The 14,094-nt window shown below is 36.5% G+C and overlaps 1 protein-coding gene across 6 annotated transcripts in view; it reads right to left on the bottom strand.

Moving 5' to 3' along the window:
- LOC148307001 (uncharacterized) overlaps positions 1–14,094 on the bottom strand; it is a 229,328-nt gene that overhangs the window by 90,689 nt on the left and 124,545 nt on the right. For all 6 annotated transcript variants that reach the window (XM_088264046.1, XM_088264049.1, XM_088264050.1 and 3 more), the window contains exon 2: positions 1,389–1,424. The gene's annotated coding sequence lies outside the window, so the exon portion shown is untranslated. The remainder of the gene's footprint in view (positions 1–1,388; positions 1,425–14,094) is intronic.

Below are 14,094 nucleotides of genomic sequence, written 5' to 3'. Positions count from 1 at the left end.
ATTAACTAACTAACTAACCATCACGCCGCTTCCCCGCAGGGGTAGGCAGAGAGAATAGAGCGCCACACCACTCTGTCCTTGCAAACATTCTTCGCCTCTTCCACGTTCATGCATCTCCTCATACATACCCGCCGATTGTTACGACTCCTAACCTGACCACTTTCAAGTATTTGGCATACCTGATCGTGCCATGTTTTTCTCGGTCTTCCTCTGCTTCTTTTCCCACTAACATTCGCCTCATAAATTTGTTTTACCGTTCTTTCGTCACTCATTCGTTCCACATGCCCAAACCATCTCAACACACCTTTCTTAATTTTATCGATAATGCTTATCTCAGCTTTGCATTCCTTCCTTATTTCACTATTCGCACATCTATCATACATCGTTTTGTCGCACATTCTTCTGAGAGATCGCATTCCGACTGCATTCAGTCTACTTTCATCCTTCTTTTGCCAACTTCATGTTTCACTTCCATACATTAGAGTTGGAACCAGGACTCCGTTGTGCACTGCCAGTTTAGCTTCCGCTGATAAGTTTTTATTTGCTATAACTGATTTCAGTGCACCGTTCACTTTGTTCCCAGCATTCACTCTCCTTTCTATATCTTTATCAATCTTTCCATCCCTAGAAAACATACTACCCAAATACACGAAATCATCTACCTGTTCCAAAATCTCTCCGTTTACCAATATTTCACATTCAGATCTGCATTCTTCTCTTTCAAAAACCATAATCTTGGATTTGCTAACATTATTCATAATGAAAATATACATATTATTATTAAAATTATTATTAAACCATATCCGCTCTCTAGGTGGAGCATGTAGAGTACACAAAATGTCTCCAGGCTTTTCTGTCGTTTGCCAGCTCCCTTGCATCCTCCCAAGTCAGATCCGCATCTCGAAGTTCTGACGAGAACTGCCGTCGAATTGTCAGCAGTGGTCGTCCTGGGCAGCACGAACTTGATGCCTTGTAAAAGAGGCAAGCTTGATGGCGGCTCTCGGGAGGCATGCGGAGTACATGGCCAAGCCAACTGAATCGCCTTTTCTTGACAGTTGTGACTAAAATTTGCTGCGTCTTACGCCTTATCTCTTCATTCCTCACAAAGTCAAATCACCGCAGGCCTAAAATTCTCCGCAGACACCATATCAAACAGAATTTTACGAACAGATAAATAAAAATATTTTCATGTTTTATAAAATCTAAATAATCGTTAAATCTATAATTTCAAAAAATATCTCAATTTATTTCTCATAATATCTTTACTTTATAAAATTTACATGTTGATGTTAAATTTTTGTCCAATTAAGAACGGGGTCTACTTTAGTCAGGCAATACAATTATTACAAAATATATATACTAAGAAAAGATATATTAAGGGAGCTTACCGATTCCTTTGGAGTGAGCTGGATATTCTATGGGATCTGTAAAGAAAGAAAATAAGTGTTAAAAATGAGTCCACGATCATTAGACTTATGAGTATGATACCTAAAAAAAGAAAATGAATAATAAAAATGTAAAATACATATTTTTTTTAAATGTAAAACATGATTCTATAAAAAAATAAGAAAATGCCCCTCTCCAAGTACCTACAAGTGCTGTCTCTTTTTTGGAGAGACTCAGTGCAACTAAAATTATAAAATTGTGTTAAGAAGAAATGTATAGAAATTGTATTAAATTGCATAAAAATGTAATTTTATTAGAACTGTAATTTTATTACAAAATATAAAAAAATATATAAAATTTGGTGAATTTATTAAGGGTGTCATAAAAATGCAAAACTTACTCGTGTAATTCAAAAAATAAAGTAAATTCACGAAAACAAAGAGCAAGCGATCTTCAAACAAAATTATTCAAAAACGAATTACGAATAGCTACAATAATTTAAAATTCAAGGGGAAAAAGTTATTTTATTACTTTTATCGTTGTTTAAAATATCTTAAATAGCGTGTGTATTTCAAGCAACTAGGATTATACCACGTACCTACACAAGAGACGTTAATTTCCCAAAGATGAAGCGACATGCAAGAATTAAAGCATCTCAAGGATTCCAACACGGTCCTTTTATTCAATGATGTCAAAAATCTTCACCGCAGAAGCATGGCGGTATAGTGCTAAAAGCAGGTTTGATCTTTTCACGGGATCGCGAAATGAAAAAGCCTGAAGAGAGACAAATTAGAAGCATTCGAAGGGAGCCCGTTACGCTTGCAAGCGAATGCAGTCTAATGTGAAATTGGATCGTCACCTAACGAATTCCATGCAGTCGTGAGAGATACTTCAACAAAGTGGAGATTAACTGAATATTTAGTAAAATGTGTGTCAAACTAATATGCTGCAACTGAAAGGATTTCATGCTCAAAGTTTTGAACATCACACTTTATAATACCGTTTACAGCAGTGGTTCTTAACCTGGGTTCGATCGAACCCCAGGGATTCGGTATGTCAGTCTCCCGGGTTCGGCGGAGGTCTCAACGTTTTGGTGTAAACAAATGGTATCCTGTTATTGGTAAGAAAAGTCTGGAGATTTTCATACAACATTTCTTTGCGAAAAATCCTTTTCGAGGATGCTGGATATAAAAAAAAAACGAAGAAAAGGAACAGACTTTGTTGCGAAAATGACATGAGAGTGGCACTTGTCAAGGTAAAGCTGCGCATTTCTGAACTGGACACTGAAAGGCAACAGCAGATGTCACACTGATTTGCAGTAATTTTTTTGTTTTTGTTTTTGTTTTTATGTGAAATTCATGATATAATGGTTTTGTTCGTTATTTTTAATGTTTTTCATTTTGTGCACCTATGTATAAAATCACATATACCTACCTATGTTTTGAATTTGAGAAAATCATATTCAATTTACGGTTTATGAAATTGGTGGGTTTCGATACCTCCAACACGGTTAACCCTTCCCTTACGGTGCTAAAAACTTCCGCGCGCTCCGGTGATATGTATTTTGTACACCATATGAAAATGTGATTTAAAAACGGGGAAAATTGTGAATATTCTTAAATATTGCTTTTATTGACCAAAGTTGAAGTTGAAATGTATCAATTTTGTAATGTTACCTCTGATAAGTACCTAAAAAAGAAAAAAAAATACATCGTAATTATCCGCCACAGCTAGTGTAGCGACACAATCATCCCAGACGACGCGACGTCTTGTGCGCAACTAAAATGAGATCGTCCGAAACATTATGAAGCCGCGGGCGCGTGTACGTAAAGTGCGGCACGCACGTATACTCCGAGAAACGTCCGTGTATTAGTGATTCTATCCCCGATTTATTTTCAAATTGATTTATTTCCGTAGCTGCAAAAGAATAACTTTATACTATAATACTTTTATGTAACACATAATAGTATAACGGATGAATACAAAAATAAATCTGAGCCCGTATCTATTATATTGTACACTGATATGTCCTCCTCCGTAGTGTAATGGTCAGCACGCTCGGCTACCGTTCTGGAGGTCCCGGGTTCGATTCCCAGGGGGGGTCAAATAAATATAAGTGATTTTTCACTCCAATATTTATTCAATATTACCCTGAACTGGTACCTGAAGCGGAAGGCTGATCACCTTTCCTTCGTGTGTTAACGATCAAGATAACACTGTGTTTATGATGCAGTGCCCTATGCACCATTGGGGTGCGGTAAAGGGTTTGAATGAAATGATATTCGCATTTTTAAACTCGAGTTGGAGTAAATACATATCACCGGGGGGGGGGGAAGGTTAAGAACCGCTGGTTGACAGTTTAAGCTGGGACACCAATGAACCTCTGCCTACATTTAAAAATAAAAGAAAGTTTTAAATTCAAAAGGCGAAATTACAAAGCCGGGAATTAACAAACATCACGATTTTATAGGAACATGTACAGTTAGTTATCTATCTGAATAACAAATATTTACCGTTTGACTTGGGTATCTGCTAACGAATCAAGCATTAATAACTTGTGAAAGCACGTAATAGTATTCCCACAAAGAGCTTTGTACACCTACGTTTTCTTTTGTAATTTCAAAGGAATATAATTTGGTGATTCGAGTACAAGCAACGTAACCCGTCACGTATTATTATTAGGCAACAATGTTAGTTAGTTATCGAAGGCAAAAAGGCATTTTACGAATGCGATAATAAAAGGTTTGATAGTGGCAAACATTTTTATGACGTCAACAAGCGGTTGCGAGCCGGGACACTTCGTCTGAATAACAAATTCGATGTAAAATATACACTGAAAAGTGCCGAACAAAAAAAAAACCACAGGATGGCGCAAAATTAATCAGAGTTACAATTTTTGCAAATGGCGTCGTACGTTAATCGTATTTTACATTTCACTCACTCCTGTTAAGAACGTCATAAATCAAAAAACTTAATATTTCAGGAGAACGTTTTTAAACTTTAAAAATATAACACAATGTATTAAAAATAAATATCAAGCCACTTATTGAACTTTTTAGGTAAAACAACAGATCTTTTGAGGTAAAACCTGAAGGTTTTTTCTCCATTTGAAAAATATTTAATATATTTAAAAAAATAATTAAACAATACCTTTTCTTCGAAATGCAAAAACAACATTTTCTGCCCCGTAGCGTGTAAATATTAAGTTAAAAATATGCCTCTTTTGCTGGGATATAGTACATTTTCTGGGCATTCCAAAAACATGCACAACTGAAAATTAACGATTTTTTATTTATGACGTTATTGAAAGAAGTGAGCGATTTGTGATCTAGACAAATGCAATAACAAACAGATTTAGGGTGGCGCAAAATTAATCATCCAATTTTGTTTTTGAATAACTTTTTAACTAAATTAAAAAAAAAGACTTTGAGTGAAGGAAATATTTATTTGGACCTTGATATATTTTCTGTTAAGTAGAAAAGTTGATATCCGTCAAGTAACTGTCGCCAGTGTTGATACACATTTGTGCCCGTTTTATCAATCTGCTTGTAAAAGACAATTATTTGTGATTTATTATTTACGAAAAGAGTTCATTTTCATACTATTTCTGTGAGTCTAAGCAGGTCATTATTAGAAATAGATATCAAATTGTGGTAGAGTGGGTTCGAACCGAGAAACTCTGACTCGAGAGTCCGCAGACACTAACCACGGGACCACAACCCGGCACCATATTATATATCGCTCGCTCCTTTCAAGAACGTCATAAATCAAAATACTTGATTTTTCAGGAGAACGTTTTTAAAGTTTGAAAATATAATACAATGTATTAAAAATAAATATCAAGCCACTTATTGAACTTTTTACTGCGCAACAGATCTTTTTAGGTAAAACCTGAAGGTTTTTTCTCCATTTGAAAAATATTTAGTATATTAAAAAAAATAATCAAACAATACCTTTTCTTCAAAATGCAAAAACAAAACTTTCTGCCCTGTAGCGGGTAAATATTAAGTTAAAAATATGCCACTTTTGCTGGGATATAGTACATTTTGTGGGCATTCCCAAAAAATGCACAACTGAAAATCGACGATTTTTGATTTATGACGTTCTTGAAAGGAGTGAGCGATATGCAATGCTGGTGGATTCTTTTCACATGCTAGTTCTTATTTCATGGATTTGTAAGTATGATTGATAGCAGTGTCCCATTAGTTGTCCCATTGAGTAATTTGTGAAGTAGCTACATATTGCATTATCCCAATGAACTTGAATTCATTAGAAGTGTCGAGAGTCTGCGACACTTACCACAGGACCACAACCCGACACTACTGCATTTGTCTAGTTCACAAGTGTCATATGTGATTGACGTACGACGCCATTTGCAAAAATTATAACATCTTGAAATAGGGTGATTGATTTTGCGCCATCCTGTATAAAGCTTAATAAGTGTCTGACTTTAAGACTTTCTAACGCCCGTTTCACACGAACGGTAAAAAAATAATGTCAATCCCGTCTCGTCGAGACTTGGGCCGTGTGTTTCCGTGTCTGAAACAGGTGTCAAAGGGCCTCGTAATTTCGGATCGCGGATGGAATAAAATAAATAACGAGTCCCGCGATGTTCGGATATAGCACGCGGCGGGGGTGGGTATGTATTATCTACGGTGGTGGGTATGTACAGGGTGGCGCAAAATTAATCACTCTAACGGAAGATGTTATAATTTTTGCAAAAGGCGTCATACGTCAATCATATTTGACATTTGTGAACTAGACAGCTGCAGTATACAAACAGATTGATAAAACGGGCACAAATATGTATCAACACTGGCAGCTGCCACTTGACGGATATCATCTTTTCCACTTAAAATAAAAAAATGTTAAGGTCCAAATAAAGATTTCCACATAAAGATCACTCAAAATATACATTTTTTAAAAAAGTAAAAAAGTTATTCATAAACAAAATTGGATGATTGATTTTGCGCCACACTAAATCCGTTTGTTTACTGCAGTTGTCTAGTTCACAAATGTTAAATATTATTGACGTACGACGCCATTTGTAAAAATTAAAACATTTGATTAATTTTGTGCCACCCTGTATTATCAACGGTGGTGACAACACCTCGGGCGGGAAAGCTGTTTCTAAACTTTGCTCAATTTTCGAAGCAGTTTGAGCACGTTTCAGCTACTTATTTATTGAGTTTAAATTCGACCGCTTTGTGTGAGGGTAAAGCCTTACTGGAATGGAGAGTAACCCAAAGCGCTTATATATCATTACAAAAGTAAATTATTTATGACTAAAACATAAGGAATAATACATGTAAAAGGTGCCTATAAAATGTAGAGAATAGATACCGAATTGAATGAAATTGATGATGATGGCAACAATTTTTTTTCCCTCAGAAAGTTGTCCGAAAAAATCGAAAATAATATGCTCAATTTTATACCATTTGCATTTATATTTTATATTACGATTAGTTTTACAAGCAAAGAAATGTGTAGCTTCCGTCATAATAAAATATAAAACTAAAGCTAGTATAAAACAAGGTATTAATTTCCCTTACTATTGTATTTGTAAGGTAGTTCACACATTCATGGAAGTCTGGGTGTAACCGACATCAATGGTAGGCAATCGAGATGGTAAGGGCACATATGACGCAGAGAACCTGATCATATTGTGAACCAGGCAATCGCCGTGGATCTTCCTCGAATGACATCTATACGAAGACTAAATAATTCATGGAGGCTACAGAAACAAAACATGATTCGAAGGCTTGACCTAGGTGACGTTGCCCAAGACAGAAGGACCTACAACCTGAGGACGAGGAGAGCTGACCCCAACAGTTTACAAAGACGAGAAGGGTTGGGATGGAGTCAGGAAGTGGATGAGAGGTAAGAAACAAGTGATTTATTTTCAATTTAATTATGTTGACCACCAAGTGAAGGCCGAAACAATAAGTAGCATAAAGAATTTGAGAAAAGTAGATATAATAGATAATTCGCGCCGTAGTGTAATGGTCAGCACGCTCGACTACCGTTCTGGAGGTCCCGGGTTCGATTCCCAAGGGGGGGGGGGAGCAAATAAATATAAGTGATTTTTTTCACTCTAATATTTATTCAAATTACCCTGGACTGGTACCTGAAACGGAGGGCTGATCACCTTTCCTTCATGTGTTGACGATCAAGATAAGACTGCGTTTATACGATGCAGTGCCCTATGCAACATCGGGTGCGGATAAGGGTTAGAAGAAGAAGAAGAAGATAGATAATTGAATATAAACCTATGAAAGTAATAGATTTTACAGTAATAATAAAAAAGGCAACCAGGAGAGAAGCAGCCGGAGAAGGTAAGAACAAAAAAGAGCGTTAATGAGCGACAAGAAATCAATGGACTAGGTAGTAACGCTTCAGACAGTCTTGAAAGTAATTTAAGAGAACACATCTTTCAAAATATAGTGGCGGCTAGACCGCCGGTCGCCGTAAAGGGACTTTCTTAACTTTGAGTTAAGGAAAAGGAGACATACTCTAGACATCATAATGGAGTAACGATGCGGTGAAGGTGAGTAAGAAAAAAAGAAAGTTGACGCTTTTTGTTTAAGGCAAGTTTCCAGTTCGCTCCAACAAAGTTTCCGCAAAAGCAAAGTGCACTAATACTAGTGATTCCACTGGTGTTGGTGCACTAGTTGGCAGGCAGCGAATGCGGCTAATTGCGCACAGTCAAACTTCATAACGGCGAATTAAAGCTAGAGCAGACGGCACGTTTAGCAGGGTATATGAAATGTGCAGTCAGATGTCGCTCACTCCTTTCAAGAACGTCATAAATCAAAAATTGTCAATTTTCAGTTGTGCATGTTTTCGGAATGCCCAGAAAATGTACTATATTTCAGCAAAAGAGGCATATTTTTAACATAATATTTACCAGCTACAGGGCATAAAATGTTGTTTTTGCATTTTGAAGAAAATGTATTGTTTAATTATTTTTATAAATAAATTAAATATTTTTCAAATGTAGAAAAAACCTTCAGGTTTTACCTAAAAAGATCTGTTGCACGGTAAAGAGTTCAATAAGTGGCTTGATATTTATTTTTAATACATTGTGTTTTATTTTTAAACTTTAAAATCGTTCTCCTGAAAAATCAAGTATTTTGATTTATGACGTTCTTGAAAGTAGTGAGCGATGTGTCGTCGGTTAAACAAAACCTCGTAACTCCCACCCACCGCTACCTGAACACGTGTTTTTGAAAGGTGAAAAAGTGTAATTAAGGTACGTTGTATGCTCTGTACTAGCATCAACGGGTTACTTTGACATCTCAAGATATCTAACTAAGTAACCATCACGCCGCTTCCCCGCAGGTGCAGGCAGAGAGAAAAGAACGCCAAAACTGCAGGGGTAGGCAGAAAGAAAAGAACGCCACACCACCTTTAAAATGTCTAATGTAAAGATAATAATAATAATAATGTATCGGATGTATAGGATGTCCGCATCCGTAGTGTAATGGTCGGCACGCTCGGCTTCACTACTGGAGGTCCCGGGTTCGATTCCCAGGGGGAGGGAGGGGGTTTAAATGAATAAAAGTGATTCTTTCACTCTAATATTTATTCAATATTAAATTGGACTAGTACATGAAGCGGAGGGCTGATCACCTTTTATTCGTGTGTTAACGATCAATATTACACTGCGTTTATATGATGCAGTGTCCTATGCACCATCGGGTGCGGATAAGGGTTTCAAAAACATTTTCGTTAATCAGGAGATAATCACATACTAACGATAAAACTAGATATTTTTAAAAATATAGAATCAAATAACATTTTGTAACAGCTCGATAAAGTTACAAAACCCACAAAAACATAAGGCCTTAAAAATACTATTATAAAGAGATAAATTCACATTACATACGACTTTTTTACATGAAATTACTTTAAAAAAATATATCTTATATATAAACCAAAAGAAAAAATTCAATGCACCTCAATCACGAGAGTAAATCTTCTTACAGTTCATTTATGATTCAAGCTCATTCAACAAGGCACTTCTTACATCATCGCCTTCATATCGTATTCACACCCGCATCTCTCCAATGTTCACATAACATACACGTGTATACTTTTTCCTTTTAAAGTCACAGGAACTCCCTTTTTCAGCTTTTTTGCACCCACAAAAGGGGATTTTATTATCAAAAATGATAAAAAGAATCGCAAAATAAAAATAAAATATACCGGGTTTTCTCGACTCCATCAAAAAACATCATCGGTACGAAAAACTTGTAATGTGTCGCCTACTTTCAAAATCCGCCAGATCCAATTTTATAAGATTTTAAAATAAATACTCTATCGGAATGCCAATTGTGGGTTTTATTGTTTAAAATATTTATATACTTGAAAACCCTGCTAAAAAAATACTTAAAAACAAAGTTATGTTTCAAATTCCGCTATATTAATGAAAATTGCCTTCTGACCCATATCGGCCAATCAGAGAGCGGGGATAGGTCAAAAATTAAGATGACGTCATTATCGGCTTGTGTATTTTTTTTTAATACTGAAAAAAATTCCTAAAAATGGGAAAATTCTCTATTTCACAATATTATATCTAAAGATAGACAAATCTTTGATACATAAATGTTACCCGGAGAATTTTGTATTTTTTTTTAATTGACTTTCATGGATCTGGCGGATTTTGAAAGTAGGCGACACATATAGACGTTCAGAATTGTCACTGAATTTAAAGCGTAGTATGAAAACAATGAAAATGAATAGAATAAAAAAAAATTAAAAAAACGTTTCTTTGAAACATTCCATCAATAGGCAGATAGCTCATTGGCCCTTTGACGATAATATTAACCACCAAACATTATGCATCATTTTTATATTTTTAACATGTCAACAAAGATGAAGAAGAATATGGAGGTCGGGGTATTTACGGGGCTTAAAAACTATAACAATACGTTGGTTAAGTGATCACTTTACACAAGCGTAAGATTCACCGTTCTACCGTAGGTTCTTGTCGAAACCGGTAGGTTAAAGTGTACTAATAATAAAAAAAAGTGGTTAAAACAAAGTTGTTTCATTTTATAAAGTTGATTTATTATTATTCTATTGTAGGTAGGTGTAGGTAAATGCGTCACTCACCCAAACACATATTTTTAATAAATTCTTCTGGGTTCAAATTAATGTATTAATTAGAAACGCATAAAAATAATGAAAATATCATACAGAAGGAGGTACTGCCACCCTTGATGATAGTTCAACAATACCATAACACTAAAATAATAAAACCATAAGAATTAATGGCGACACCAGACGACTAAATGGGAAAACGCATGTGGCGCTAAGGTTGATGACATTTGCGCGTAATTGGAAGCAATAAACAATTATTACTAAATTGTCTCGTCATGGCGAAGAGGCTAGTCCATCAGTCGCTTGTCAAGCTGTGTCAAGTCTATCCATTTTACTTTGTCAAATGACGTCACACTTAAAATAACCATAAAAAACATTGAATGAAGAAGGAAAAAAATATATCTGCCCAAAACGTAGAAAGATCCACGTAATTTATGAGTTCATTTAAAAAATGTCAAGTTTGACAGAATTGTGTGTGAAGAAGTTTTTGAGGTATCTCTACATGAGAGAGTACGGCTATTATCCTTGGCTCTACCCGACCCAGTTTCTCCAGGGTATGCTTGGCTACAATAGTTTAGAGACTAGAAGGAATGCGTATTTGATTACGCATTTTTATCGATTGTTGCGCGGTATGATCGATAATCCTGAAATTATCCGGAACATTGGTCTGTATGTTCCCGATAGTTACCTAAGACAGCGTCGGCATAGATTGTTTCACATTCCTATACACAGGACCAACCTGCCGATGGTTATGCCTGTAGGAAGAGCTACCGCTATGTTGAACAATATCACATTGGATATTGATCTGTTCCATGTGTCCGAAGGAGTTTTCCGAAGCGAGATTCTTCTACACATTTAACAAGAGTCTTCTTGTGTAATTTTTAATTTGTTTTTTTAATGTATACGCCTTAAATATTTGTTTGTAATGTATATATTAATTATTGAATAAATTGAATTGAATTGAATTGAAGATACTAAATGTGAGTGTAATGTACTTACACTAAACTCCACATTTATATGGTAGATAGGTTTCAAGCCATAACGTGTGAAAAAAAGTGCAAAAAAGTATACTAAAATAAAATAAAAATATATAGTGGATAGATAGTTAGTAAGTTGTGGAATGCGGGAAAATGCCCATAAATGGCCACGTTGAGGTTCGCCACCCAGCTGGCCGCTTTTCCCGTGGAGGCGCAAAGAAGAGGATAGCGCATGAATGCAGGATTGCGACGTGGAATGTAAGAGGACGTATGGATGAAAAAATGAATGAACTGTGTGATGTAATGGAAAGTAAATGTTTGGATTTGTTATGTGTGACTGAAAGCTGGAAAAAAGGTAGTGGATCGATGGAACGTGACGGCACTTTGATTCTCTGGTCTGGACTCCCAGAGTCAGATAGAGCTTGTCGGGGCGTCGCCGCGTTTCTATCACCCAGGATGGTAGAATGTATGAAAGAGTATGTGTTCGTCAACGCAAGACTCATGTTTGTCAGATTCAAAGTCGGGTTAACAAAGCTACTTGTTTTAATAGGATATGCCCCCGTCAACTCCGACAGCGAGTCTGAGAAGGATGAGTTTTGGTTGAATGTAATGAGTGTGATGAATGGAAAAATGAATAATGAAAAGGTAATTCTGGCCGGTGATTTGAATGGCTGGGTTGGTACAAGGAGAGACGGTTTTGAATCAGCGCTCGGTTTGTATGGAGATGCGAGAGTGAACGATAATGGGAAGAGATTGCTAGAGGTATGTCTGGAATGGAATCTCTTTGTGTCAAATACTTTTTTTGCACACAAGGGAATCCATCAATATACTTGGGAGAGATGTGATGAAAGGTCTATTATCGATTATGTCGTCATTGACTCTAGATTGAGATCCGCCACAGTAGACACAAGAGTGTTCAGGGGGGCCGAAATGGAAACAGATCACTTTTTGGTAGTTTCAAGAGTGATTCTGTTCCAAGGGTGGAGGGCCAAAACGAACAAGGTGGCGGCTCCTTCTAGAGTCAAAGTAGAAAAACTACAGAATGATGACATAAGAGTTAAGTTTGAAACAGACGTATGCAACAGGTTGATTGCGGAAGATGTAAATGAACTTAGTATAAATGAAATGTGGGAACATCTGAAAGGTAGTGTGTGTGAATCCGCAAAAGTAGTGTGTGGTACAGCGGTACAAGGAAGGAAAAAAGGCGATGCGTGGTGGGATGATGATGTTAAGGATTTAGTGAAAGAGAAGAAGAATGCGTGGTTAAAGTGTTTGGCAGTGAGGAATAAAAGCTCCGCTGAGTATGAATCGGTTAAAAAAGTATACAAGGATTGTAAAATGAAAGTTAAGCAAGGGGTGAGTGAACGAAAACGTTTGTTGAGGAAGGATGAAGGAGTAAAAATGACAAAAAATTTCCAAGAAAATATAAAAATTTTCTGGAAAGAAGTCAAAAACTCCCGAAGTCTAAGCTTGAATGTATGTACGAAATCGATTGCAGCGAAAGACGGAAAAATGGTGACGAATGAAAAAGATATAAAAGAGAGATGGAAAGAGTATTTCGAGGAGGTGTATGAAACACATACGATTAATAACGTTAGTGACGTAAGTACATTTCCCCGAATACGTGTGAATGATGTTTCAAGAGAGATAAGTATGGAAGAAATTAAGAATGCCACTAAGTCTTTGAAAAATGGAAAGGCTCTAGGATTCGACAATTTTGCCGCAGAATACGTCAAGAATGGTGGCGAAATAGTTCTCACATGGTTGCATAGGCTCTTTAACCGTTGTCTGGAGGAGAGTTATACTCCGGTGGATTGGAGAAGGGCAGTTATAATGCCTCTCTACAAGGGTAAAGGTTCTAGGGTGGAATGTGGGAACTATAGAGCAATCAGTCTATTGAGTGCTGTTGGCAAGATGTATGGTCGAATCCTTATTGAAAGAGTGAGAACCATAACAAAGGACAAAGTGTGGGATGTCCAGAGTGGATTTATGAATGGGAGAGGATGTACGGATCAAATTTTTGCCTTGCGCAACATCACTGAAAAGTTTTTGGCCAAAAACCAAAAGCTTTTCTGTGCTTTTGTGGATTTGCAGAAAGCGTATGACCGAGTTGATAGAACGAAGCTATGGAAGGTGTTATCTGAGTATGGGGTAAGCAGTAAACTTATCCAAGGCATAGCATCCTTGTACGAGGAAAGCACTGCATGCATAAGGGTAAGTGGTTCATTTTCATCCTGGCTTAGCATCTCTAAAGGTGTTAAGCAGGGATGTGTAATGTCACCGTGGCTGTTTAACCTATACATGGATAATTGCATGAAAGAACTGAAAGATTTAAATGTTGGAGCCAGAATGAATAATTTGACTGTCTGTTGCCTTTTGTATGCTGACGATGCTGTTCTTCTTGCCGATAGCAGAGAAGACCTGCAGGCGTTGGTGACAAAAGTGTATAATGTGTGCAAGGAAAGTGACTTATTGATGAATGTTAGCAAATCTAAGATTATGGTTTTTGAAAGAGAAGAATGCAGATCTAAATGTGAAATATTGGTAAACGGAGAGATTATGGAACAGGTAGATGATTTCGTGTATTTAGGTAGTATGTTTTCTAGGGATGGAAAGATTGATAAAG

This window comes from Brachycentrus maculatus, unplaced genomic scaffold (assembly GCF_059751285.1).
Source record: "Brachycentrus maculatus isolate JH-2025_06_01 unplaced genomic scaffold, ASM5975128v1 h1tg000213l, whole genome shotgun sequence".
In the NCBI taxonomy this organism is placed as follows: domain Eukaryota; kingdom Metazoa; phylum Arthropoda; class Insecta; order Trichoptera; family Brachycentridae; genus Brachycentrus; species Brachycentrus maculatus.
This window is presented reverse-complemented; position numbering and strand designations above follow the sequence as displayed.